This window comes from Petaurus breviceps, unplaced genomic scaffold, assembly GCF_028583685.1.
Source record: "Petaurus breviceps papuanus isolate PSGF00001 unplaced genomic scaffold, PetGlider_PUasm1.0 91133, whole genome shotgun sequence".
Lineage (NCBI taxonomy): Eukaryota > Metazoa > Chordata > Mammalia > Diprotodontia > Petauridae > Petaurus > Petaurus breviceps.
The window spans coordinates 3,096,069-3,120,686 of NW_027187419.1; positions in this window are offsets into that span (position 1 = coordinate 3,096,069).

Here is a 24,618-nt window from a genome sequence, read left to right on the forward strand (position 1 = left end):
TAACTCAGCTGTCAAACTGACCTAAAGTCTTCTTTATGCCACTCCCCTACTTAATAAAATCCTGTTAGCTCCAAGATCAAACATAGGGTCCTATTTGACTTTTAAAGCCCTTCATAACCTAGACCAGGGGTGGGGAACTTGCAGCCTCGAGGTCACATGCAGCCCTGTAGGTCCTCAAGTGAACCTAGAGGGCCCCATGTGACTTTGAGACTGTAGTTCCCCACCCCTGACCTAGACCTTTCCTACTTTTCCAGTCTTCTTACTGCCCTTCCATCCAATGACACTGGTTGCCTTTCTATTTATTAAATACAACACCCCATCCCTGCCTCTTTGCCTTTTAACCCACCAAACTCTATGTCTAGAATGTTTTCCCCCTTGGGTCTGCCTCCTGGCTTCCTTTAAATCCTAGCTAAAGTCATACCTTGACTTTCTAAGTCCTTGCCAGCCCTCCCCAAGCCTCCTGCACTGCTATCACCTTCCCTGTTTGCTGCATATACCTTGAGCTTTTGTGGTTGTTTGTATGTTGTCTCCCCTGTTAGAGTGTGAGCTCCCTGAGGACAGGGATTCCTTCTGCCTTTTTTTGTACCCATAGCACTTAGCACACGCTTGTTGGTTTGACTTCATTTCCTTGCACCTGCTGAACTCCACTGCAACCTCAGAACCCATTTCTATTGATCAAGTGTCTTCCCCAGAGGGAGATGAGAGGGAGGAAGATAAGAGGGACATTGCAGGCAATTGATGGGGGTCAAGGTCAATCGATAGGGTGTCCTAGTTACCACAAACCTACCACAATCTTATTCACCATTTGACTGTGGAGCTATGATAGCCTCATTTCAACCTACTGAGAGCCTGCTTGGCTGGTTTTGGCATTCAGAGAGGAGAGCGACCCTGAGTTAAGTCTCCTAGAGGGGAAGAGCTCCTTTCATCTGGAGCCAAGTAGAAGGGAATGACAAAGTGGGGAGAGCCCAGTGCTAAAATCTCTGCTATTGGCCAGCTCCATGACAGTCCCTCCTTTTGTAAAAATCTCAGTGCCTCTTCCCTCTCCCCTTGCCCCCATGCCAATCTTGATGACAAGGGGATAGACAAATAGTGGCAGGCTCAATCTTTCTGAATTCCAAAATGGTTCTCCAATGATCTTCCCCTTGTGCTCAGTGACTGGGCCTCATTTTTCTTGTTTTTGTGTCCCCAGTGCCAAGAACTAGTGGCTGGGCATATAGTAAATGCTTAATAAATCCTTGCTGATTGATGGAAAATAGACTAAACAGTAGGTGATTAATAAATACTTGTTTATTTATATAAAAGGAGGAGGCGATACCAAATGATCTCCCATTTCCCTTATAGATCTAAATCCCAAGCATGACCTAGGGCCCTCTGACTCCCCTTGGAGAGGTGTATTTAGTGGGAATAGGAATTGCCAGGTTATTTCTCTCCCCCTTCAGACTGGAGAATTTCTCCCTTGTCTCTCTTCCTCCTCTCTGCCTCCTCACACAGACTGAGCCCTCTCCTGCCAGACTTCATAGATGGGGGACTGCATAACCAAAGCCTTATTTCAAAGCTCCAGGGCCTCATCTATTTAGTGCCCTCCCTCGGCTCTCCCTCCCTCACCTCTTTGCACCTTTCCCCCTTTCACTCTCACTTAATTGCCTTTCAGAGCTGTTTGCCAGGGCTTGGGAGGACTGATTGAATCCAAGAGCTTTGTTCCTGAGATCTTGTCAATCAGACCTTGGCACTTGAACACAGGCACACATTTGCTCTTCACTCGCTCCAACCCCTTGCTTGCTCTTTCTACCCTGTCTATATCACTTGCTCTCTCTCTACAATCCCTCCTCCCCTTTCTGTCCCACTCGAACATCTGCAGATGCATGTGCGCATGCACACACACACGTGTACACACATACACACGCGTGTACACACGCACACATTAACTGGCATAAATCTGGACAACAATGCATGTGAATCTGGTTTTGCTGCCAGGAAAGGCCTTATAAAATGAATAGGAGTTTAAGCCCCCTATAGGGAATAGGACTCCATCAGGCAGCATCCACCTGCTCCTTCCTGCTCAGCCAACAGCCATTAATAGCTTTTGGCCTCTGATAGTTGTGTACTTAACTTTGAGGTGTGTGTGTGTGTGTGTGTGTGTGTGTGTGTGTGTGTGTGTGTGTGTGTGCTACAGAGACATAGGGGTTAAGAATCAATCCAGGTTCGGAGGATTTTGCACTCAATGAAGGTGCTTGCTTAAGTCAACTTCTCTGGTGCTGATATTCAGAAGACAGTTTTTTGTAAGAGGGAACCATCAGCCTGGGCTGGCTACAGCCACCGTCCACGAGGGCAGGACCCTTCTCCTTAAAGCTCAGTTTCAGTCTGTCTGCCAGAGTTTCGGAACTAAAAGCACCTAGTCTTTGGGCTCCAGGGACACCTGCTATCTGTCTCCTTTTCCCTGCTCTGAGAAGCAACTATAATCTGGTCCCTAGATAGCAAGGAGAAGCTGGCACAATTGTCCATGGTTCTGGGTATCTTTTAGCTTTTTAGCCCATTAGTTTGGCTATTCCACCCTCCTCAGGAGCTCCGCATCCCAGCATCAGACCTAATAAGTCTTGTTGTCTTTCCTCCTTTCCCAGGACCTCAATCACCCAGGACATCATGCAATCTCTCAGCACTTGTCTGTGCGATGTTCATATTCTGAGTCACGGGGATCGGAGCAAAAGGAATATTTGATCACAAACACCCCTGATGTTTGTTCTGTGCTCTCTGAAGTCCTGGGTGCTGGCTCTTTGCTGGCTGGAAGCCCTGCCAGCCATCTCCTTCACATAGGCAGGCTCCACCCAGTTTCCCACAACCCCAACAGCTGTGCAGGTGGATATGACCCTGAGGAAGGAGAATGTCCTCCTTCCTATTCCATCCTCATAGTTTGGGGCAATGAAGCTCACCCTCTGGGTCTGGGAAGAGACAGTTTGGGGGCTCAATGAATGGTAACTTCAGGAATTATCTTCCTTACCTTTGCCTCCTACTTTTCTCCCTCTGAGGAAACGAGAGAGGAAATGCAAGGAGGCAGCTGAGAATAGTGGAAAGAGAACATTATTTGGAGTTTAGTCTTCATCCACTATATGTGCTCAGATAAGTCATTGTCTGAGGTTTCTTACAATGTCAGTTTTCACAACTATAACATATATGTTATATATGATAACTAATATGTTTATCATATTACATATTGGTGACTTGGATAAAGCCATAGATAGCCTGCTTATCAAGTTTTTAGATGACACATTAGGTAAAAGAATTAGCATCTACAAGAAATCTTGTGTTTGTTGTCCTTCCCAGCATTGGCTGGAACACTGGATTGAATGTAATAAATTGAAACATAACAGGGATAAATATAAAATCTCATGCACATGAATCTAATTTTTAGAACCCAAGTACAAGACAAGGTAGGTGTGGCTGGACTGCAGTTCTACTGAAGAGGCACCTGGGGGTTTTAGTGGATTGTAAGGTCAATATGAGTCAACAATATGGTGTCAGTCAATGGAATTTTGGACCTCATGTATAGAGGCAGCTGAGCTGCACAATGGATAAAGTGCCAGGCCTAAGGTTAGAAAGTTAGGAAGATTCATCTTTCTGATTTCAAATCTGACACCTCAGATGCTTCCTACCTGTGTGACCCTGGGAAAGTCACTTAACACTCTTTGACTCAGTTTCCTCATCTACAAAATGAGATGGAGAAGAAAATGGCCAAGCCCTCTAGTATCTCTGCAAAGAAAACCTCTAATGGGGTCAAGAAGAGTTGGACGTGACTGAAATGTCTGAGCAGCAATGACACTGAAGCATAGTCTCCTTTTCCCTGCCCTGGTCAGACCACATTTAGAGTAATATGCCCAACCCTGGGTATCACATGTTAAGGACCTCACTAAGGTGGAGAGTGATCCAAGACAGGGAACCAGAATGGTGAATGACTTCCAGCTCATGCCATGGGAGGAAGAGTGGAAAGAAAGGGGGATGTCAACCTGGAGAAAGGAAAGTTTGGGAAAGTCATGACAGCCATCTTTAGGTATCTGAAGGGGATTAGGATGTTTCTGTTTCTCCCAAGAAAGCAGAATTAGAACAAGAGAGAGAAATGGCAAAGAGACTAATTGAGGCTTTGGGTCAGCAAATCTTCTTGTCTGAGGCCTGAACGTCCCGAGTGATGTCTTAAGGTGGAATGGGCTACCTATGGGGCGATGGGTTCTGTCTCACTAGGATCTGGATGACCCTCCCCCCACCCAGTTGCATAAATTGTGGAGGGGATTCTTGTTAATGAATGGGTTGGACTAGATGACTTTTGAGGTTCCTTTCAACTGTGGGATTCTGCAAATCTGTGAAGTACTTGCAAGATTTATATTACCTGAGGATCGAATGACCTGGGCCAGGTCACTTCAGCTCTCTAAGGCGTAGTTCCTTCATCTGTGGAATGGACATAATGACACCTTCACATCCTATGATGAAAGGACTACTGTGAAGAAAATGCCTTAAAAACTTTGAAGCGCTACATAAATATGAATCATGACTATTCACGCTATTGCCTGTTTAAATGAATGTAGGGATATGTTGCTGAGTTGTTTCAGTCATATCTGACTCTTCGTGACTCCCTTTGGGGTTTTCTTGGCACACATACTAGAGGGCATTCCCATTTTATTCTCCAGCTCATTTGACAGATGAGGAAACTGAGGCAAACAGGATTAAGTGATTTGCCCAAGGTCACACAGCTAGTAAATGTCTGAGGTCAGATTTGAACTCAGGAAGATGAGTCTACCTGACTCCAAACCCAGCACTTTGTGAACTATGGTGTCACCTAGCTGCCCCCAAAGTAGGGACTACAGTCTATGATTTCACTGGTATATAGAACTCTAGGGCTGCAGGCCAGCACTTTCTCTGCATTTTATAGTTTTAGGAGAGCTGTCTAGATGAAACACTGAAAGGGTAAATGATTGCCATGGTTCACATGGCTAGCATCTGTCAGAAGCAGTATTTGAACCCAGATTTTCTTGGCTTTGAGTTCAACGTTCAGGCTGCCTCTTTCTTTGCAAACCACGGTGTTACACAAATATGAACTAGGAGCTAGTGTTTTATGTGCAGTCAGGAAGACCTGAGTTCAAATCCAGTCTTAGAAACTTACCAGTTATGTGACTGTGGGCAAGTTATTTTAACCTCTGTTTGCCTCAGTTTCCTCATCTGTAAAGTGAGGACAATAATAGTATTGACTGTAAAGCACTTTGCAAACACTAAGATGCTCTAAAAATGTTATTATTGTTATTGCTGTTGTTGTCATAGGTTCCATCCCTCTGCCTGTGAACAGGCCTGACTCTAATCATTCCAGACAGGTGAGAGTCTCTCCTGTATTGTTTTAATGCTCTGTCTCCTATAGTTGTAATCAATTCCTTTTCTTTACAGCCCACAGGATGAGAAAATTCTTTCTTAGGTGTAATCTAAATCCCTCATGCTACAGATTGTCATTTTTTTTTTCATATTCCATTCTTAGTAGAGATGGAGAATGGCTAGTATCCTGCCTTTTGTCTAATAACTCTTCAGGGATGTGAAGATTAGAAATGTCACCCCTCAGCTCTCTCCCACCCTGGTTTACATACCCAGTTTCTCTAACCTTTTCCAAACCTTCACTCCTCTGAAATTTCTCTGAATTCCCCCCTTTTTTTCTGTCTTTATTATTTCATAAGGCAGACAGTTCCTGATCTGGAAACAATACCTACATTGATGAAGGTCTGCAACTTATTGATAACTTATCACTTTAGAGGTGCCTGGGGGCTTTAAGAAGCTAAGTGACTTGACCAGGATCACACAACCAGTAAGTGACAGAGGCAGGGCCCTTTTCTAGGTACCTCTCACTTTAAGGTCAATCTTCTTACCCCTATGCTACCATACCTCTCATAGCACATGGAAGGAGGTTATGTGGTGTGTGTGTGTGTGTGTGTGTGTGTGTTACAGAGGAATGTAAGGAGACAGGGAGGATAATTAAGCCAGAATCATAGCATAAGAGCTGAAAAAATTCCTTAGAGGTTATCTAGTCCATTACCTTTATTCTCAACTTCCAAGAGTTGAGAAAATTAAGGCCCAGAAAGCATTTAAGCGACCTGCCCAAATTCATGTCAGGTGGTAAATAGTAAAACGAGAATTTGAACTCAGATCCTGTTACTCTAAATTCCAGTATCCTTTTCACCACTCCACACTTCTGCTTTGACCAGAGATAAAACTAGATAGTCTGGAGCTGTCAGGGTTATTTGGCCCTGAGAGGGCTTAAGCTGGGCCATTGTTGGCCCTCGGTCCCATTGAGGTAAAGGGCTCCCGCCTCTGCTCCCCACCCGTCCCATATCTGATCATGAGCAGGAAAGGAATCCTGTGAAAGCCGGCCTTGTGGCTACCGTGGGCCAGAGGCGTGGCCTTGGAGATACGAGGGAAGTCGGGATACTGGGAGGAGAGGGTCCCCGATGCGCCCTGGGATGTCTTTGCTGGTTCCCCGGCACTGCCGACCGCCTAAGCTGCCTTCTCCAGGCTGCCTCATCTGTAAGCTCGGGGAGTGCTCCGTCCTCGCCATTCGCCGTCCATAATCAGCGCTATTATCTCTGGATAATTTTCCCTTCTCTCCGTAATGCGGCCTGTGAAAGGAACCCGAGGAAGGGCCGGTGTTTCTGTGACTAAGAGAAAGGGGGGACGTGGCCTTGATTGCAAATGAAAAATTAAGTCCCCGCGTCTTGCATTCATCCCGCCTTGATTACACAGCGGCCCCAGCAGTGGCTCCCCCCGCACGCCCACCCCAGTTGCCTTGAAGGGTAGCAATGATCTACCTTTTCTTTCTCTCGCCTCTCGTTTAGCAAATCTATAATGCATTTAATCTCCGAAAGCCACTGTGCTTGGCTTTTAATGCCTAATTTGCTGTTGAGCGCTCCTGCAATTCTCTCCCCACGACAACGAGGACGATGCCTGCTTAAGACTCGGGCTTTTGTTTGCCCAATCAGCTGATGTCCCCTTGTTGGCTCTCAAATCATTGATTCAGATGGGACTGATCCCTCTGGGGAGGAGGAGAGAAAAGCAGACCTGTTGGGTTGATTACCTCAGTCTCCTAGCCCGGCAGGTAGCCCCAGATAGTTGGTTTGTTGGGAACCTTTGTACTCAAATAGATGTATTAATCATAAAAATAGTGGCTAGTATTATTCAAATGAATGTTTTAAAAATGTGACTCTTCAATCATTGAGGCCATAGTCTGGATGGATCATGTTTGCTTTGGGAAAGATGTCATACTTTTCTTGGCATAAGCCCTCACCTGGAAATCTGGGAAAACCTTTCTACCAGATAGCTCAGGCGCCTGTCCAAGCTACCCTCCTCCACATGCAAGCATGAAGGCTGACAAAGATCTTTCAGCGTCTCAAGAAATCTGCTGCCCCTGTACTGTCGTCTGCTGGTGGCTGTTTAGGACAAATACAATCCACCCCTCCTATGAACTTCCCTCCTGGTCTGAGTGGACCTGTGCAATTGACAATTCTATGAATTGCTCACAGCTCAGATACCACCTCTTCCATGAAACCTAACCATTTCCCAATTTTCCCCATCACTTACCCCCACTGTTTTCTCTCTGCTTATTTTTCCCCCTAGAGAAAAAGATCCTATTTCTCCTGTGCCCACTTATTTCCTACTTTATATTATACTAATTTGTATATATATTATATCTCCCACTAGAAAGTAAGCTCCTTGAGGAGGCTGCCTTTGTTGACCTTGGATCTAAAGCTTAAAGGAAACTGAGAGGTCATTTTGTAAATGAAAAGGCTTAAGTCTAGAAAGGCAAAGTGACTCAAGGTCATATAGTGGCAGAGCTGGAATATGAACATAGATCCTCTGGTTTCAGATCTAATTCCCTTTCAATTGTACTATACATATATACTTTTACATGCTTTTGTTTTTAATCTTTGTATTCCCTGGTTGCCAGCACAGTCACTGGCATACAATAAGTATTTAACAAATGCTAGTTGAATGGAATTGCCAGTTCAAGGATCTGCTTTTCTTGGGTATTATATCCTTGGTACACCCTCTGTGTACATAGCCAAATCTCCTAGGAGTGAAACCAGTATGTCTTCTCAGAATGACATCCTCTCCTTCTCCCTCCTCACCCTTTTCAAGCCCAGCATTCTTCCTTGGACTATAAGAGGGTCAGAAACCACTGAGATTGTTTGCATATAGAGTCCCTAAAGTACCACCCCAACCCAAGATCTTCCTATTTTTGATGAGGGTGGAGGTCACTTCCCTCAGAGATCACTCCCTACTTGGGGTCACTGGATCTAGAGTTAGAAGGGACTAGAAAGATTAGTCCAACCTCCCCATTTTACAGATGAGGAAAGTGAGGCCCAAAGAAGTTTAAATGACCTGTCCATGGTTATTCAAGTAGAAGAGGCGGAGTTCAAACTCAGGTCCTGTGATGCCAAGTTCATGGTTATTTTCCTGCATCCTGCTGTCTCCAAAAGCTGCTGGGGTCTCCACTAATCCTCCAACTTTTTTTCTCACCTTCTGGCAAGGGTTATCCAAATCACTTAAACCTCTCAGTGATGAATATTAGTCGTGCCCTCCTTCTCTACTCTAAACCCCCATCCTATGTGAAATTTCATTTTTAGCAGGACAGAAATTATTTATAGATGCCACTTTCAAAGTTCACCAACTCATGAAGGAGAAGATTCCTTTATGTCTTTTCCAGTGTCAGGGTCACTGCAGGAATTAATGGCATCTTAAAGATGCTGAGTTTCACAGAATCATAGTGTTCAAGTGGGAAGGAAATCCTTAAAAGAAAGGAATTCTCATGTTTTTGCCTTTATATTCCCAGTGCCTGCCACACAGTAGGCACTTACTTAGTAAATGATTTGGATTGATTGAAAGGAAAAAAGATCTATCCAGGGTCATTACTGATCACATTACTTAATGGATGAAAGCTACAGATGCCGTAATACTCATACTAGCTAACACTTACAAGGTATTTCAAGGTTTGCAAAGAACTTTTCAAATATCTTTTATCTTCACAGCTACCCTGTAAAGTAGGTATTATTATTATTGTTATTATTGTTCCGTTTTATGGTTAGGAAAACTGAGGCAAACAGAGGTTTAGTTACGTGTCCACCAAGCTAGTGTCTGAGACTGGATCAAATCCAGTGCTCTATGCACTGGGACACCCAGCTGCCATATTTAGTGAATATACTTGGTACTTAAGTATTGTGTGCTTATTGTATTCCTCTTCCCCTAGTTTTTTTTTTTTTTTAAAGAGCTTCTTGGGGGTAGGGAGTATTTTTATTTTCTGTATCCTAAGTGCCTAGCACAGTGCCTGATGCATAACGGGCACTTGAGAAATGCTTCTTGAATTGAATTCTGATGCAGGGGCCTGGGATCCTGCTCCCCTAACTTAGAGATCAACAACCAGTACTGAGGAAGAGGTCCTCTTGTCTGAGCCGGGTGGTCCTAATTTTTGATTTGAGACTATAATAAGAGCTCACATTTCTACTTTGCTCATAAGAGTGCTGTGAGGTAGGTGGTGCAAGTACCATTGCCTCCATTTTACAGCTGAAACTGAAGCTGTAAGAGTTTTTGTGACTTGCTTCAAGATCCTATGACCCAGGACACTCCATCTCCAGACTGGGAATTTTCACTGGCTGGCTCTCAGGCCTGGGATGCTCGGCCTCCTCATCTCTGTCTCTTGACCTACCTGGCTTTCTTCAAGTAGCAGCTAAATCCTGCCTTCTACAGGAAGCCTTTTCCAATCTCTCTTAAGTCTAATACCTTCCTTCTGCTGATTATATCCAATTTGTTTGCACATTGCATGTGTTCCTCTTAGAAAGAGTTTCTTGAGGGCAGGGACTATCTTTTGCCTTTCTTCATATTCCTAGTGTTTAGCAAGTGCCTGGCACATAGGCTCATAGTAGGCATTTAATAAATGTTTATTTTGTCATATATATACACATACATACATACATATATATGTTTATAGCTTACTTACTGAAAAGCTGTCTCAATGAAAATCTTCTATGTTAGTTCTTGCTAACTGGGCAATAGCAACTTCTGGTTTTTGTCTCATTCACAAAAGCATCTGCATTTTAAAAGGAGGCAGGACCTTAACCCAAAGGAATACATTTCTGATGTTGAATTCCAAATATCTGAGGCAAAGGGTGGGGAAGTTATTTGGGAGCATATCACACAGGGCAACTGTAATATAGCCCCTCAGCAGCCTCTGGGTGACCCAGCCCACTCCAATTGTCTTCCCAGAGCTACAAACTGGCCGACTTGGTTGCTGTACCAGTTTTCTTCTGAATACTGGCCTTTCTGCAAAAAGCCATCTGTCTAACTGGCTGGCCAGGCTGCCAGATCTCTGGAAGGTTGGCATGGGTGGTGAAGCCCCCTTTTCTCCTGGACAGCTGTAGGCAGGCAGGATTCCTGGAGAGAGCATGCCCCCTGAGGCTGGGGCTCCTGTGTACAGATGTCTATGTTTACTTAGGGTGGACTAGAGGAATCTGGACGCCCATCCCTGGTCGTCAGGAATTTGGACATCAGTCTCTGGACTTCCACCAACGCATTGCTTTCTGAGCTTAAGACAAGAAGAAGAGGTATGGCAGGAGAGTAAATGCTTCAGGTAAGTAACTTTATCATCCCAACCAACACTTTATGCCAAACTGGCTTCTGTCTTGTTAAATGAATGCCATTTTCCATTTGAATCCCTGGCTTACTTCTTTTATAGAGAAACACAAAACCAAAACCAAAGGAGTGATCTGTGGCAGGGCTCCAAGAAGGCAAACTCCTCTTACTTACAAGCTTTTTTCAGTACATCCATTCCAGGCAATATTTGTCTCTGGAGTTTGGGGGGGTGGGCTTTAAACTGGCTGATTTTTTGGTGGGTGAGTAGCAATTATTGGCCATTCTGACACTTGTCCACTTCTCCCAAATATTACAGAATGTCTCATTATTCAGTGAAGTCTTTCAGAGCAAAGGGCTGACATGATCCAGGAATGGCACTCTTTTTTATATACTTTAAAACACTCAAACAAATAGAGGTATGTGTGCACACATGTGTACACACATTATATTTTATATAATGTAGGGCAGCTAAGTGGCCTGAATTCAGGAAGACTTCTCTTCCTGAGTTCAAATCTGGCTTCAGACACTGACCAGTTGTGTGACCCTGGGCAAATCACTTAACCCTGTTTGCTTCAGTTTTCTCTTCTATAGAAGAGTTGGAGAAGAAAATGGCAAACCAGTCCAATATCTTTGCCAAGAAACCCAAAAGGGGTCACGAAGACATGACAGAAAATAACCAAACAACAACAATTATGAGATATGTATTAATATATAATGCACATTCATGATGATATTTACATTATATATTTTATACTATGTGATCTATAGTACATATATATGGGTATAACATACATGTGTTATATATATGTATACACACATAAATGAGGGCAGAGGAAGCAACTATCAAAAAACAAAGGAGTGTAGATTTCCATTGATTAGAGAATGACTAAACACATTTTGGTTCATAAATGCAATGGAATTTTACTTCACAATAAGAGGTATTGAATATAAAGACTTTAAAGAAGCATGGGAAGGCTCCAATGACTCCTCTAATGTAAAGAGAAAGAACAAAATAACCCTCCACAAAATGCTGCCCCATAATTATTACAATGACCAAGCATCCCTAAAGAAGTGCTGAATAAAGGTACCTCTCCCACCTTCTTTACATATACAGGCAACTAAGGGAATATAATATTACATATATTGTCACATATAGTTGATGGGCTGATGGGTTTTGCTGAACTTAAAGATATTCTTTGTTATAAAGGAGAGAGAACTTGCTGGGTAGAAGAGAAATGAAGGTAACATAAAAACAAGCTATATAAATTTAAAAAAAAAGCAAAGGGACAGATTTCCTTTGATTCCAAAGCACATGGAAGATGTCAGTGTGCTTAATTTTTTTTATGGACAAGGCAATCTGGTGAAGCGAAAAGAGTGCTGGACCAGGAGTTTGCAGAGTCCTGGGTTTAAATCACAGCTTTGATATTTACTTATGTCGTGACGTTTAACTAGCTTCCTCATATGTAATGTGGGGGTGATAATAGCACTTGTTCTTTCTATCTCACAGGGATTTTGAGGGGTAAAAGGCTTTGTAAATATAATGTTGGACTTTGTACCCCAAACTCTAGATTTACATATTGTGTTCCAGTTTAGAGGGTTAACTGAAAAAAAATCAACAACTCCTTAGCTCATTCTGCTCTAATCACAAATTTCTTCTGGGAAATCTTGGAAAATAACTTATGTCTAAGGTTCCTTAAATGTAGAAAAATAAATCCTATAGAACAGAAGTGTCAAACTTTCTGATGCACCCCAAACTCTTAAGTATAGAGAGAACCAGGCTAAAAATGTAATTGGGAAATGTTTCACAAAATAAATAAAAATGTAATAAAATATAATCTTTATCTGTGGTTTTCTAAGTCAATATGGAGCTCATGGGGCCTGATTCTATTTGAGTCTGATGCTACTGCTTTTACAGAGTAGCCAAGGTAATTGAGTACAGGACAGAACCTTTATTCCACCCCCTCTCCAAAGAATATGTAAAAATACTTAAAAGGATTCACAAGAACCTGAAAGCAATGCAATGCCCCTTCCCTGTATAAAACCTATATTCAAATAGCCTTTTTAAAAATGTGACTTTTCTGGAAAAGAGGTTCTTGACAGGAAGGGACCTTGTTAGGTTGGTAAAGAAGACATATATCTCTTGGCCCAGGCCTTTGCTTGAAATCTGGGAAAATCTCTGTACTAGAAAACCCAGGGGGGCAGTTAGGTGGTACAGTGGATAGAGTGCCAGACTTGGAGTCAGGAAGACCCAAGTGCAAAACCAGCCTCTGACACTTATTAGTTGTGTGAACAACAGAAAGATAATCTAGGATAACCTGGCACCTGTCCAGGAAGGGGTAATCTGGAAGACAGCGGCCCCCATACAGTAGACATCATTTTACTTCCTTTTTGTTAAGTCCCACTTTTCATAGAATGTTCCAGACCCATAACACTATTTTATGCTTTGGACCCACTCAGAAGGATAACAAACTTGAGGTTGCTAGACAGGTGACATCCTAGCACCCTCCATACCAGATCTATAGAAACCATGTTCCCAGCCTCCCTTGGGTGGTTAATCCACCTGAATTTGTACCTCCTGTCTTGGGACCAAGTTGTTTTAACGTGTTAGTGGGTATAAAGTTACTTAAAGCACTATATCTAATTGTCCCCAGAACAAACTATGTTTCACATCCCATCCAGCTAGCCATTTAGGTCATTTTGCCATGTGTGCTGCCACTAAGTGTATGTAATGTACTCCCTCTGTCCTCTGCATTTCCACTTCTTCCTTTGGGCACAGACATGAAAGAAATGCTACCATAGCTTCTGGAAAGAGGATATCAATTAACTGCCCTCTTTATCAATTCACCATTCTTGTGACTCCCTAAATCAATATTAGACACCATTCTCTCATGTATTGTCTCTCTCTCTCTCTATTAGAATGTAATCTCTTTAAGGATGGGGAATGTCTCACTATATGTACTATCACACTGACTGGCACATAATAAATGTTTAGTAAATATTCATTCAAGTGAGTCGCATTCACTTTCAATACAGTGCCCAGTAAAGGTATCAACTCTTGTAGATGGATTCCTTCTGGAAGCAAAATAGACTTGGTGCCTCTAGAGAAAACAACAACAATCAGACCTTCATCATCTGAATATAATTTGTATCATCATCAGGAGGTAACTTCCATATCATACCAAGCATTCATAATCTCCAAGCTACATGGAAAAGAAAACCTGGGAAACATAAAGACCTGGCAGGTGAAGGTAGAGAGAGGATGAGATAGAGATTTCCAGGCTGTCCTATCTCTTCCTGGAGTTGCATAGAGGAAGCTTCCAGTGATTCTAAAAAGGATGAGCTTACTTCCTAATACTTTTAATCAACTATGCAAAATGTTATTTTATCCATCTATGCAACTGCCCATAGAGAACACTGGCAGTATAAAAAGAAATAACAGAATAATGAATTATTTCTGTATTGCTCATTAGACTGTGAGCTCCCTGAGAAGAGCAATGCACTTTCTCCTTTTTTTTGTCCTTTCTTTCTTTCTTTCTTTCTTTCTTTCTTTCTTTCTTTCTTTCTTTCTTTCTTTCTTTCTTTCTTTCTTTCTTTCTTTCTTTCTTTCTTTCTTTCTTTCTTTCTTTCTTTCTTGTTTTGCTTTTTTTGGAGGGCAATTGGGGTTAAGTCACTTGTCCAAAGTCACATGGCTGGTGTGTCAAGCATCTGAGGCTGGATTTGAACTTAGGTCCTCCTGACTCCAGGGCCAGTGCTCTATTCACTGCTCCACCTAGCCACCCCTTGTCCTTTCTTTGTATCCTTATTATTTAGCACAGTGCCTAGCTCATTATAGGTACTTAAGTGCTTATCAGCTGACTGACCAAACAAAATAAGAATAAACCTCACTGAAGAAGATGAGAACTGGATAAAAATAATAAGAAATTTCATCAGTGAATTCAGTTAGGTGGTGAAGTAGATAGAGTGGTGGGCCCGAAGTCAGGAAGACTCATTTTCCAAAATTCAAATATGACTTCAGACACTTCCTAGCTATGTGACCCCGGACAAGTCACTTAATCTTGCTTGCCTCAGTTTCCTCATCTGTAAAATGAGCTGGAGAAAGAAATGGAAAACCACTTTTCTTACCAAGAAAACTTAACTGGGGTCATGAAAAGTTGGACATGACTCAAAGGTCTGAACAACAAAATTTAGATAGTGTTTTGGGATTTGCAAAGCACATTAAAGTACGTTACCTCATTCATGCCTCTCAATGACATGGTTTTACAGAGAAAACACTGGGGCTCAGAGAAATTACATGGCTTGCTCAGTGTCACAGAGCTAAGGAGCATTAGAGGCAGGAATGGAAGCCATATCCAATATTTTCTTTCTTTCTTTTTTTTTTTGGAAGCAATCTGGGTTAAGTGACTTGCCCAAAGTCACAAATCTAGGAAGTGTCTGAGATCAGATTTGAACTCAGGTCCTCCTGACTCCAGGGCTGGTACTCTTCACTGCACCACCTAGCTGTCCCAGCTCCAGTATTCTTTACTCTATACAAACTTGCTTCTCAAGTGTTGAAATTGAGAAATACTAGGAGGGAAGTCTCCTTGGTTCCAAGGAAGAAATCTTACCTTAAATGTGGAGCCCCCCTGAGCAAGAAGAGACACAGTCTCTCCCTCTGCCTCTGCTACAAGGCAGCTGCTCCTCCTTTCTTTAAAGGGCTCCTTCAGAGGCAGCAGGGTGGTTGGTGGGGACACTACTGGAGGATGTGTAGCTCAGTCCCAGCTCAGGTCATGCAACCTGGAGCAGGTCTCTTTGGGCTCATAAAGCCAATGATTCTGTAGTTCTCATAGAAGAAACCCAATGGCCTCCCTTGGCCTACAAACTGCCTACTGGTAATGGCTTTAAGAAATTGGAATAACATAAAACCCTGCTCCCTAAAACCACACTGACCATAATTTAGTCTTTCATCGATGATTTAGGAAGCAGTGGAGCATTGGGCAGGGCCCTGGATCATCATTCTGTGCATCAGCTTTTATTACAGAGGTCTGTAGAAATCAGTGTGCCTGCTGAGGCTGATTGGGTAGCGAATCTATGGCAGACCCTGGAAGTCACTTTCTGTAATAAATTCCTTATGTCAGCTCGTTTGTTTATCTAAATCGGGCACCAGAAATAGAGCTTAGTAAAAAGAATGCTAGATTTGGGTTCCAGACCAGTCTCTTCTACTTATGAGCAGAGGAATACCCAGGGCTGGAAAGGATCTTAGAAATCCTTTAGCCCAACTCCCTTACATTCCAGAAAAGCAGACTGATGTCTTGAGATGTCTAGTGACTTACCCTGCTTGAGAGCACAGGGTTTTTTTCATTCTTTGTATTTGCATCCCCAGAACTATCATAGCATCTGGTACATGCAGTAGGTCCTTAATAAATGCATATTGGTCGATTGACTGATTGCCCAACATCCTGAAGATAGTGACTAACCAGATTTGTAGCCTTAGGCCAGTAGCTTCCTCTCCAGTTTTTAATTTCCTCAGTGGTAAAGAGACAAGTTGAGACTAGATAATTTTCAAAGTCCCTTTCAGTTACAATTCTATGAAAAATAAGCCATATACTGGCTTGACATGTAGTTTCCTATTAAATGGGAGTTTTTCACCAGCAGCCAGGCACCACTCGAGTCCTGGAGAATGTTGGCTCTCTTTTATATCACTTGGTTTCATGCTTTGTTTTCCAACTGGTTCTTCTATGCCTGACCTTACTCTTCTCCCAGAGGGGCCTCTGGTCTCCATCCTGGCCAAAATTGTCTGGTTTTTGGCTGCCCAGAGCCAAGGGCAGATGGCTTTGAGTAATGGGGCTTCTCCTGCAGTTGGACAGGCCAGCATCAACCAAGCTGACTTCAGCAGATTCCTGGCATGCCTTTGTAGCTTAGCACTTTCTCCTCTCTGAGATCTCAAGGCCAGAGGGGGTCAATTTTGGAGTGGATTCTGGAGCCGGCGTATTTCTGGGCAGACTGCATTCCCAGACGCCTACTTCTCTGCCATAAAACTTCTCTGAAGAAATCTTCTTTGTTTGCCTGTATTTCACTCTGTCGGGGTCTGAAACACACCTTCCATTTCCTTTTATATATTCATTTGAAATGACTCCTCCAATATTTAATCTTTATCAGAAGCTGGAAGTCTGGTGTTTATTTTACAGGTCAGTTGTTCTTCCTTTCTCCCAGATGCCACTAGCAGGAGACTGGATATCCTCAAAGCCCCCAGGGGGTTGTGCCATCAACATTAGTCCTCATGACAGGAGGACAAATCAAGACTCTGCAGGCTAATAGTGAGAAGATAAATTTGACCAGGAGGTAGAGAATAGTCCAAAATAGGAAGGAAAGACAGTCAGGAATTTTCTAGGCTTAAAGATAAGTGGAAGGAGACCTTCTGAGAGAAGATGGATCACAGGACTGAAAATTAGAAGGGAATTTAGAGCACTGATTCTCAAACTTTCTGGTCTCTGGACCCCTTGACAGTCATAACAATTATTGAGGACTCCTCTCCCCCCTGCAAAGCTTTTGTTTGTATGGTTAAATCTATTGATATTCACCACATTCAAAAGTATAACTGATAATTAAAATGTGTATTTATTAATTAATTTAAAATAATAAACCCATTATATTCTAGCCTAATTAACATTTTTAATGAAAAATAACCATTTTTCCAAAACAAAAAAATTATTAAGAAGAATGACATTGAGTTACATACTTTTGCAAATTTCTTTATGTCTGGCTTAATAGAAGACAGTTGGATTCTCATTTCTGTTTCTGCACTCAATCTGTTGTGATTTGTTGTTTTGATTGAAGTATATGAAGAAAATCCAACCTCATACAGATATATAATTGGAAAAATAATGCCTTGGTAATGTTATGAAAATAGTTTTGACCTCACCATCCTCTGCCACCAAAGAGTCTCAGGGACTCCCAGGGGTCTTTTGAGAACCACTGTCTTAGACATCATCTAATTGAACCCCTTTGTTTTCTAGATGAGGAAACCAGGGCTCTGAAATACAATTTAAGTTGTCTGGGGTCACAAAGGTATTAGGTAACAGCTGAGATCTGAACCTAGTTCCTTTGATTCCAAGTGTGTGTTTGCTACCAGGTGACCTCTTGAGAGCTGGCATGAGCTGGGTTTACCCAGACTAGCTGACATTTCTGAGAGATGGACATTCAGTGCACAAAGGAATGCAGAGACCGACATCTGTTTTTCAGAACACCCAGATGTCTTCATTTGTCTTTAATGAGATGAAAATTCACTGTAGCAGAAAGAGTTTGGTTTAAACATCTGCAAGAACTTTGTGATGGTGTAGATTGACCATATGCTGGACAATCTACTCCCCATGTATCTTCTGTGTACTTATTTAATTTGCATGTCACCCCTTTAGAATGTAAGCTCCTTGAGGACAAGAAATATATATATATATATATATACATACACACAAACATATATTCATCTATGTATATGTACAATATATATAGATGCATAGATACACACATATACATATATATTTGGTTTTCTTTTAATCCCTAGCACTTAGCAAATGGCCTTTTCCATGGTAAGGGAATAATAAATGCTTGTTGAGTGGACATAATTCAGTCTGACTGACTGAATAACCAGATTCCTAGGGAAGTTGTCTCCAGTGGGTTAGGGAAGAGATTTAAATCTGGACACTTATCTGCTCAAGACAGTTTAGGATGCCCAGCAGAGATAATGTACCCAGTCAGGAGTACAGTGCTGATTTCATGAGGATTGAAAAGACTTCCAGACCCCACAGTACCAGTAGCATGAGTTGCCTTAGTTCATGTGTTTGGTTCAGTCGTTTTCCAGTCATGTCTGACGCTCCATGACCCTATTTGAGATTTTCTTGGCAAAGATACTGGAGTGGTTTGCCATTTCCTTCTCCAGCTCGTTTGACAGATGAAGAAACTGAGGCAACCAGGGTTAAATGACTTGTCCAGGGTCACACAGCTAGGCTGTGTCTGAGATCAGATTTGAATTCAGGGAAATGAATCTTTCTAATTCTAGACCAGTCACCCAATCCACTGCACCACCCGGTTGCTCCCGCATCCACCCCTCTCACTAACAAGTGCACTTTTAGTGGGTTTCAACTCTAACCATGGATGCTGCCCCTTGATATGCTGTGAGTATCTATGGGAGAGTGATGTCCCAAGTTTATGGGTGGGGAGACTGTTCTGTAGCTTTTGAATGTTTTGTTCTTAGTAAATACCTTTGCTTTGTGCTAATCATGTTTATTGGCTGACTTTCACTCAAAACACACTGGTCTGGACTCCTGAGACATAGCTTTGGGAGTGCAAGCCCATTAGAACCTATGAGCGTTGTAGCCACTTTCTGGGGGAAGCAACCTCCAGGGAGTGTTAGAGGAAGATAAGTAACGTATGAGAAAGGTCATAGACACTTTAGTGGACATATTTGTGCTGCCTTTCTATCCACATTGTTGCCCTTTCTTTCTTTAGAGACTCCCAGACTGGGCAGTTGAAAAGTAAGGTTCTAAGTATCCCTGCTTTTGTGTAGTTTGATGTTTTTCCATCAGTGAAGAAGTGTGTGTGTGTGTGTGTGTGTGTGTGTGTGTGTGTGTGTAACAGGTGGGCAGGGTAGATGTTTGACACTGCCCTTGCAAGCTTGGTGATGAATATTTCATATCTTACGTGTAATCTCACTCCTTTCCTCTCTCCTTTCCTGCAGCTTCTCACTCTCCCCTCAGCCTCATCCCCAACCTTTCCAAAGTCAGGAAAATCAGTCAAAACATTTATCAAGAATCGGTATAAATTGGCTAAGCGTTGTGAAGAGCTAATCTGTGCAGAGCTAATAAGAATGAACAAAGTCACCACAGACTTCGCCATGGGCATCGCTGATAAGGATTTGTCAGAGGAATTGCAGGTAAGATCTGAGCAGCCCCTGGAAGTGGGATGCAAATGTGTCATTTCCCATCAGCTCTCACTGGACGTCTGCCTCAGTGAGCAAAGGAAGGGGAGCGGGGGAGTGGCCTGTCAGGGAGGTTTTGGTGCAAAATCAGAAACTTATCCAGCATCTGGGGCTTGCAAGAGAAATCAGTCCTGGGAGTGGAATAAGAAATCTTTTTTTTTTCTTTTTCTTTTGGTGTGTGTGGGGATCTCTTTCAGTTTTATTTGTTTTTACATTAAAAATGTTTATAGATTACTCCCACTCTGTGAGGTTTCCTGTAACAAAATAAAACAGTTAAGTTAAAACAATAATTCAGTGATCTCATCTGAAAGTGCATTCAGCATTTCATATTGGTAGCACCCCTCTATCTCTCTATTTAAAAAAACAAAACCAAACCAGAAATCGATTTTCTTTCCCTCCCATCCTGCTGGATAGAAGAAAAAAAAGAAAAAAAGAAATTACTTGTAACAAATATGCAGTCGAGCAAAACAAACTCCCCAATGGCTGTACACAAAAATATGTATCTCTCATTCCACATCCCAAACTCATCACCTCTCTGTAATGGATAGCATGTTTCATCCTCGGTCCTGTGGAATCATGGGTGGTCATTGTATTGTTCACAGTCCTTACAGCTTTCAAAGTGGTTTGCCTTTTCACTGTTGTTGTTATTGTATAAATTGTTCTCCCAGTTATAAAAAATCTACAAAGATGGGGAAAGGAGGAAGCTGAGTTATGTGAGTGTGGAGAAGGCTGGAGGGACAAGGGAAAGGATTAAAAGAGAGATGACAGCAGAAATCCCTTTTTCTGTAGTGTAGCCTTATAGCCTTCTAAGAAGCAAAGTAAGCAAGCATCTGAAAGTATAGGAGGGATTCCAGTGAGATAGAAGGAGGACCTTCCTCCTGATTGCTGAATGTTAGAAGTGGGTTTGGGAATTTGTAACCACAAGGATCTGGAAAGAAAAGCATCTTTTATATTCTTGGAGATTGTTTAGGGGAAGATTTACCTAGAGACAAGGGAATGGAGAAGATGATCCCACAAATTTTTTTTTTCAGTGATCTAATTTCAGTATTCTGTGAACCATTTTTGAGCTTGGAAATTCCTATTAAGAATTAGTTGCAAAGGAGAGCTTGTGGAAAAATTACAGTGCTGCCTTAGAGATCAGGGGGGTTATTGTTTGAGGGCAGACCAGATAGTGGAGATGCTAGGGGAGTCTGGATCTCTCAGTCTCCACAGTCTTGAGCTGACCCTAACCACCTCCCCTTCTGCCCCTCCCATGGCTATTTGTTTAAAAGAGTTTTCCTCAGCACACACCTCCTATTAGCTCAGCAACAGTATTATATGTTCCCCAACTATGCATCTTTATGGCAAAGTTTAGTATGAGACTGATGCATTTTTATTGTGTCTACTAAAAGTCGACACATTTTCATCTTTTTCTTGAAATACATATCGTTAAATCTCGTCACCAATTCCTTCTGCCTTATTGGGCCTGGGAGCAAGCTGTGAAGAATGAGTTGTTTTTCAGGTCACAAAATTACCTCCAAGACAGACCCCTGCCACAATTCTATAGCCACTGAGGAGAGGCAGAAAGAATCAGGGAACTGTGTGTGTGTATGTGTGTGTGTGTGGGTGTGTGTGTCTGTGGGTGTTGGGGAGGTCTGTGAACAATATTGGTGTCAGGTTTTCTTACTTAGTTTCCAGCATGACACTTCCCCCATAGGCTGTACTGATGTAGCAGGGCCTGGTAGATGAAATTTGTTGCTGCCAGATGGATGATGAAAAAAACTGAGTGTGATCAGTTGACCCTTAGTCATGTGTGACCCAAGGCAAGTCACTTTCTCTCTCTGGGGTATAGTTTTGGGGATCTGTAAAACAAAGGGGCTATTAAATGATCTCCTGGGCTGTGTTTAGCTCCAAATTTATGATCTTATGATATTATGTAATGCTTTACCATTTACAAAGTGCTTTGAAAACTTGCTTAAACTGATGAGAGTAGGTAATCCTGGGTGGAGATGCTATAACCATTTGCCTTCTTGCATTTGTATAGTCTACTTACTCTTATGCCCGGAATGCTCTCTTTCCTCCCCTCTGCCTCTTAGAATTCCTACCTCCCTTTAGTGCTCAGCTAATGGATCACCTCCTACCTGATCCCCACTTATTAATGCTAACCCTCTCTCATTGTCTTTACTTTGAAGGCATTTTTGATGGACTTTTCTGTGTATTTGTGCTTTCCTTCCAGTAGAATGAAGGTTCCTTGAGGGCATAGTCAGTCTTAGTATTGGGCAGCTGGATGGCACAGTGGATAGAACACTGGGTCTGAAGTCAGGAAGAGGAATCTGACCTCAGACACTTCCCAGCTGTGTGACCCTGGGTAAGTCACTTAACCCTGTTTACCTCAGTTTCTTCATTTGTTAAATGAGCTGGAGAAGGAAATTGCAAACCACTTCAGTATCTTTGCTAAGAAGACCCCAAATGGGGTCAGGAAGAGTCCAACATGACTGAAATGATTGGGCATCAACAATTCTCAGCATCCTTTGCAGTGCCTAGAACATAGTAGGCATTCAGAAAAATGCTTGTTGAGTTGAATTTGCTGAATTCCATTATGTGTTCAGCAATGTGCTAGGCATTGTATGAGATACAAAAGAGATAAGACAGGTTTATTGCCCCAGAGGATCTTACAATCTAGCTAGGAAAACAAAACTAAGACATAAGAAGTCTTAAGTCATAAGAGACTACAAGAGAGAACTTAATCTAGTGTTAGATTGTGTGGTCCAAACTGAAAAGTTTTTAGTAAGTTTGTTAATAACATTCTGTATATAATGTGATTGTATACTCCTTTTAGGATCTTAAGATTCCTTGTTTTGTTTCAAACCAGTATCATTTTTTTCCCCAGCAGGAACAGCCAAGAGCCAATGCTCAGGTAAGGCCAGCCCAGTGATTCAAAACCAGTGAGGTGAATCTTAGACACTAGTTGGATTTCAACAATGGGAAAGGAGAGGACTGGGCAAGACTCCATTGTGTACTGTTGCTCATTTGTTTTCAGTTGTGACTGGCTTTTCATGACCCCATTTTGGGATTTTCTTGGCAAAGGTACTGGAGCGGTTTGCCATGTCCTTCTCCAGCTCATTTTACAGATGAGAAAACTGAGGAAGACAGGGTTAAGTGGCTTGCCCAGGGTCATATAGCTAGTAAGTATCTGTGGCTGCATTTGATCTCAGGCCATCCTGACTCCAGGTCAGGATTTCTAACTTCCCTTGACATCGTCAATATATGTGACTAGAAGACTAGAAGTGTCATTTCACTTTTAGAGGGGAGTGACCTTAGAGATCAACTAGTTCCATCCACTTATCTTGGAGATTTAAAAACAAACCAAAACCAAATTTGAAGTCCCAAAGAGATGTGACCTGCCCAAGGTCAGACAATTAGCTGAAAGTCTCAATCCTACATCCCTCAACTTCAGGACCATTATGCTTCTGTATGTACCAACTGGCTGTATAACCTTGGGGAAGTCAATTTCTTCTATGGGCCTTGGTTTCCTCATCTGTAAAATGGGGAAGGTGTGGTTAACCCTTGATAAGGGAATTTTCACTCTTTTTTTGTCGTGAACTCCTTTGGCAGACTGGTGAAGCCTAGGGACCTCCTCAGAATAATGTTTTCAAAGGTATGAAATAAAATATAGAAGCTTGCAAAGGAAGCCTATTATGTTGAAATACAGTTATTGAAATATTAAAAAAAAAAACCAAACCCAACAACCAAGTTCATGGATTCCTGAATTAGATGATCTCCAAGGTTGCTATTAGTGCTAACATTTTGTGATTCTGTAATGCAAACAGAATTAGTTTCCTGTGCCTACTGTAGTTTTTCTCTTGTGCTACCTGAGTTTTTTTTTTTTTGAGATGAGTTTTGGCATATATAATGAGATGTTCTTTCCAAGGAGTTGTAAGTATATGATGAAACCAGGTGCGGGAATTAGTTTCATTTGACTTTTTCCAAGAGGATACAGTCTCTCTCTCTCTAAGTTGGGGGTGGGGCAAGGGGCTGGTGTCATTCAAGCAAGGGTAATGGCTTTGTCAATCCTTGCCAGAGACCTAGCCAGGAGGATCCAGCCCCCAGAAAATGATCACAACTTTTAAGTCTCACTCAAAATGTAAATATCCTAATTGGCATCTTATTAGTACAAGCAGAAAAAAGCCCACTGTTATGGAAGAGAAATCTCCCAATCCCCCACCAATTAATCTTTGGCTACAGGCAGTTCGTGCTCCCCATACCAATGGTGAGTGGGGCAGGGAGAGCTTCAGACTAGGAATTGTTGGGATGGGACAGTGGGCCTGCTGCCATTGCTGTGGCTGCCTCTGTCTTTCCTGGAGCTTGAAGCCAGACTTCTCATCCATCCTGTCCTTGAAGTGCATCCTGAACTCTTAGCTTTTTCCCTGTGCTCTATGAGGCGTTCTCTTTGTTCTGAGTGGGAGCTGAGGCCTGGGGCCAGGAGGGTTGGTGATGGTGAGTGTGTGTGTGTGTGTGTGTGTGTATTGAATCATGACAGATGTGCTGAAGGCAACCCCAACCTCCCCTTCCCACTCTCCCCCTCCCCCAGATGCTGCTGTGGCCAAGGTCCCAAGTCACAGTACTAAGGTCACCATTTGCCCTGGGGCACAAGGGTGATGAAAAGGGAACTGGGAGGCTGGAGGTCAGAAATGTGTGTTGAGTGTAAGGCAAAGGCAGAAGCAGAGGGGTTGGGCACAGATTTCTGCCATCATTATTCTAGCTAGGATCACCATTGAATTCAGGACTCTGCATCTTCAATACCTCCTGAAGTCTCCCTTCTCTCCACTTTCTGTACTTGGGGTCAGTCATTACAGCCCACCCTCTCTGTGGCTGTTAGAGCTGGATCGGGTCAGACAGGCTTTACTCCCTTTCCTGTCACCTTGATACATTTTCTTTCACAGCTGGCTGGCATTGGGCTGCAGAACAGGAGGAGTGTTTGGTTCCTGCAGCATCTATCCCAACAGACATGGGACCACCACCATGGCCTGGGGACATCCCCCTACAAC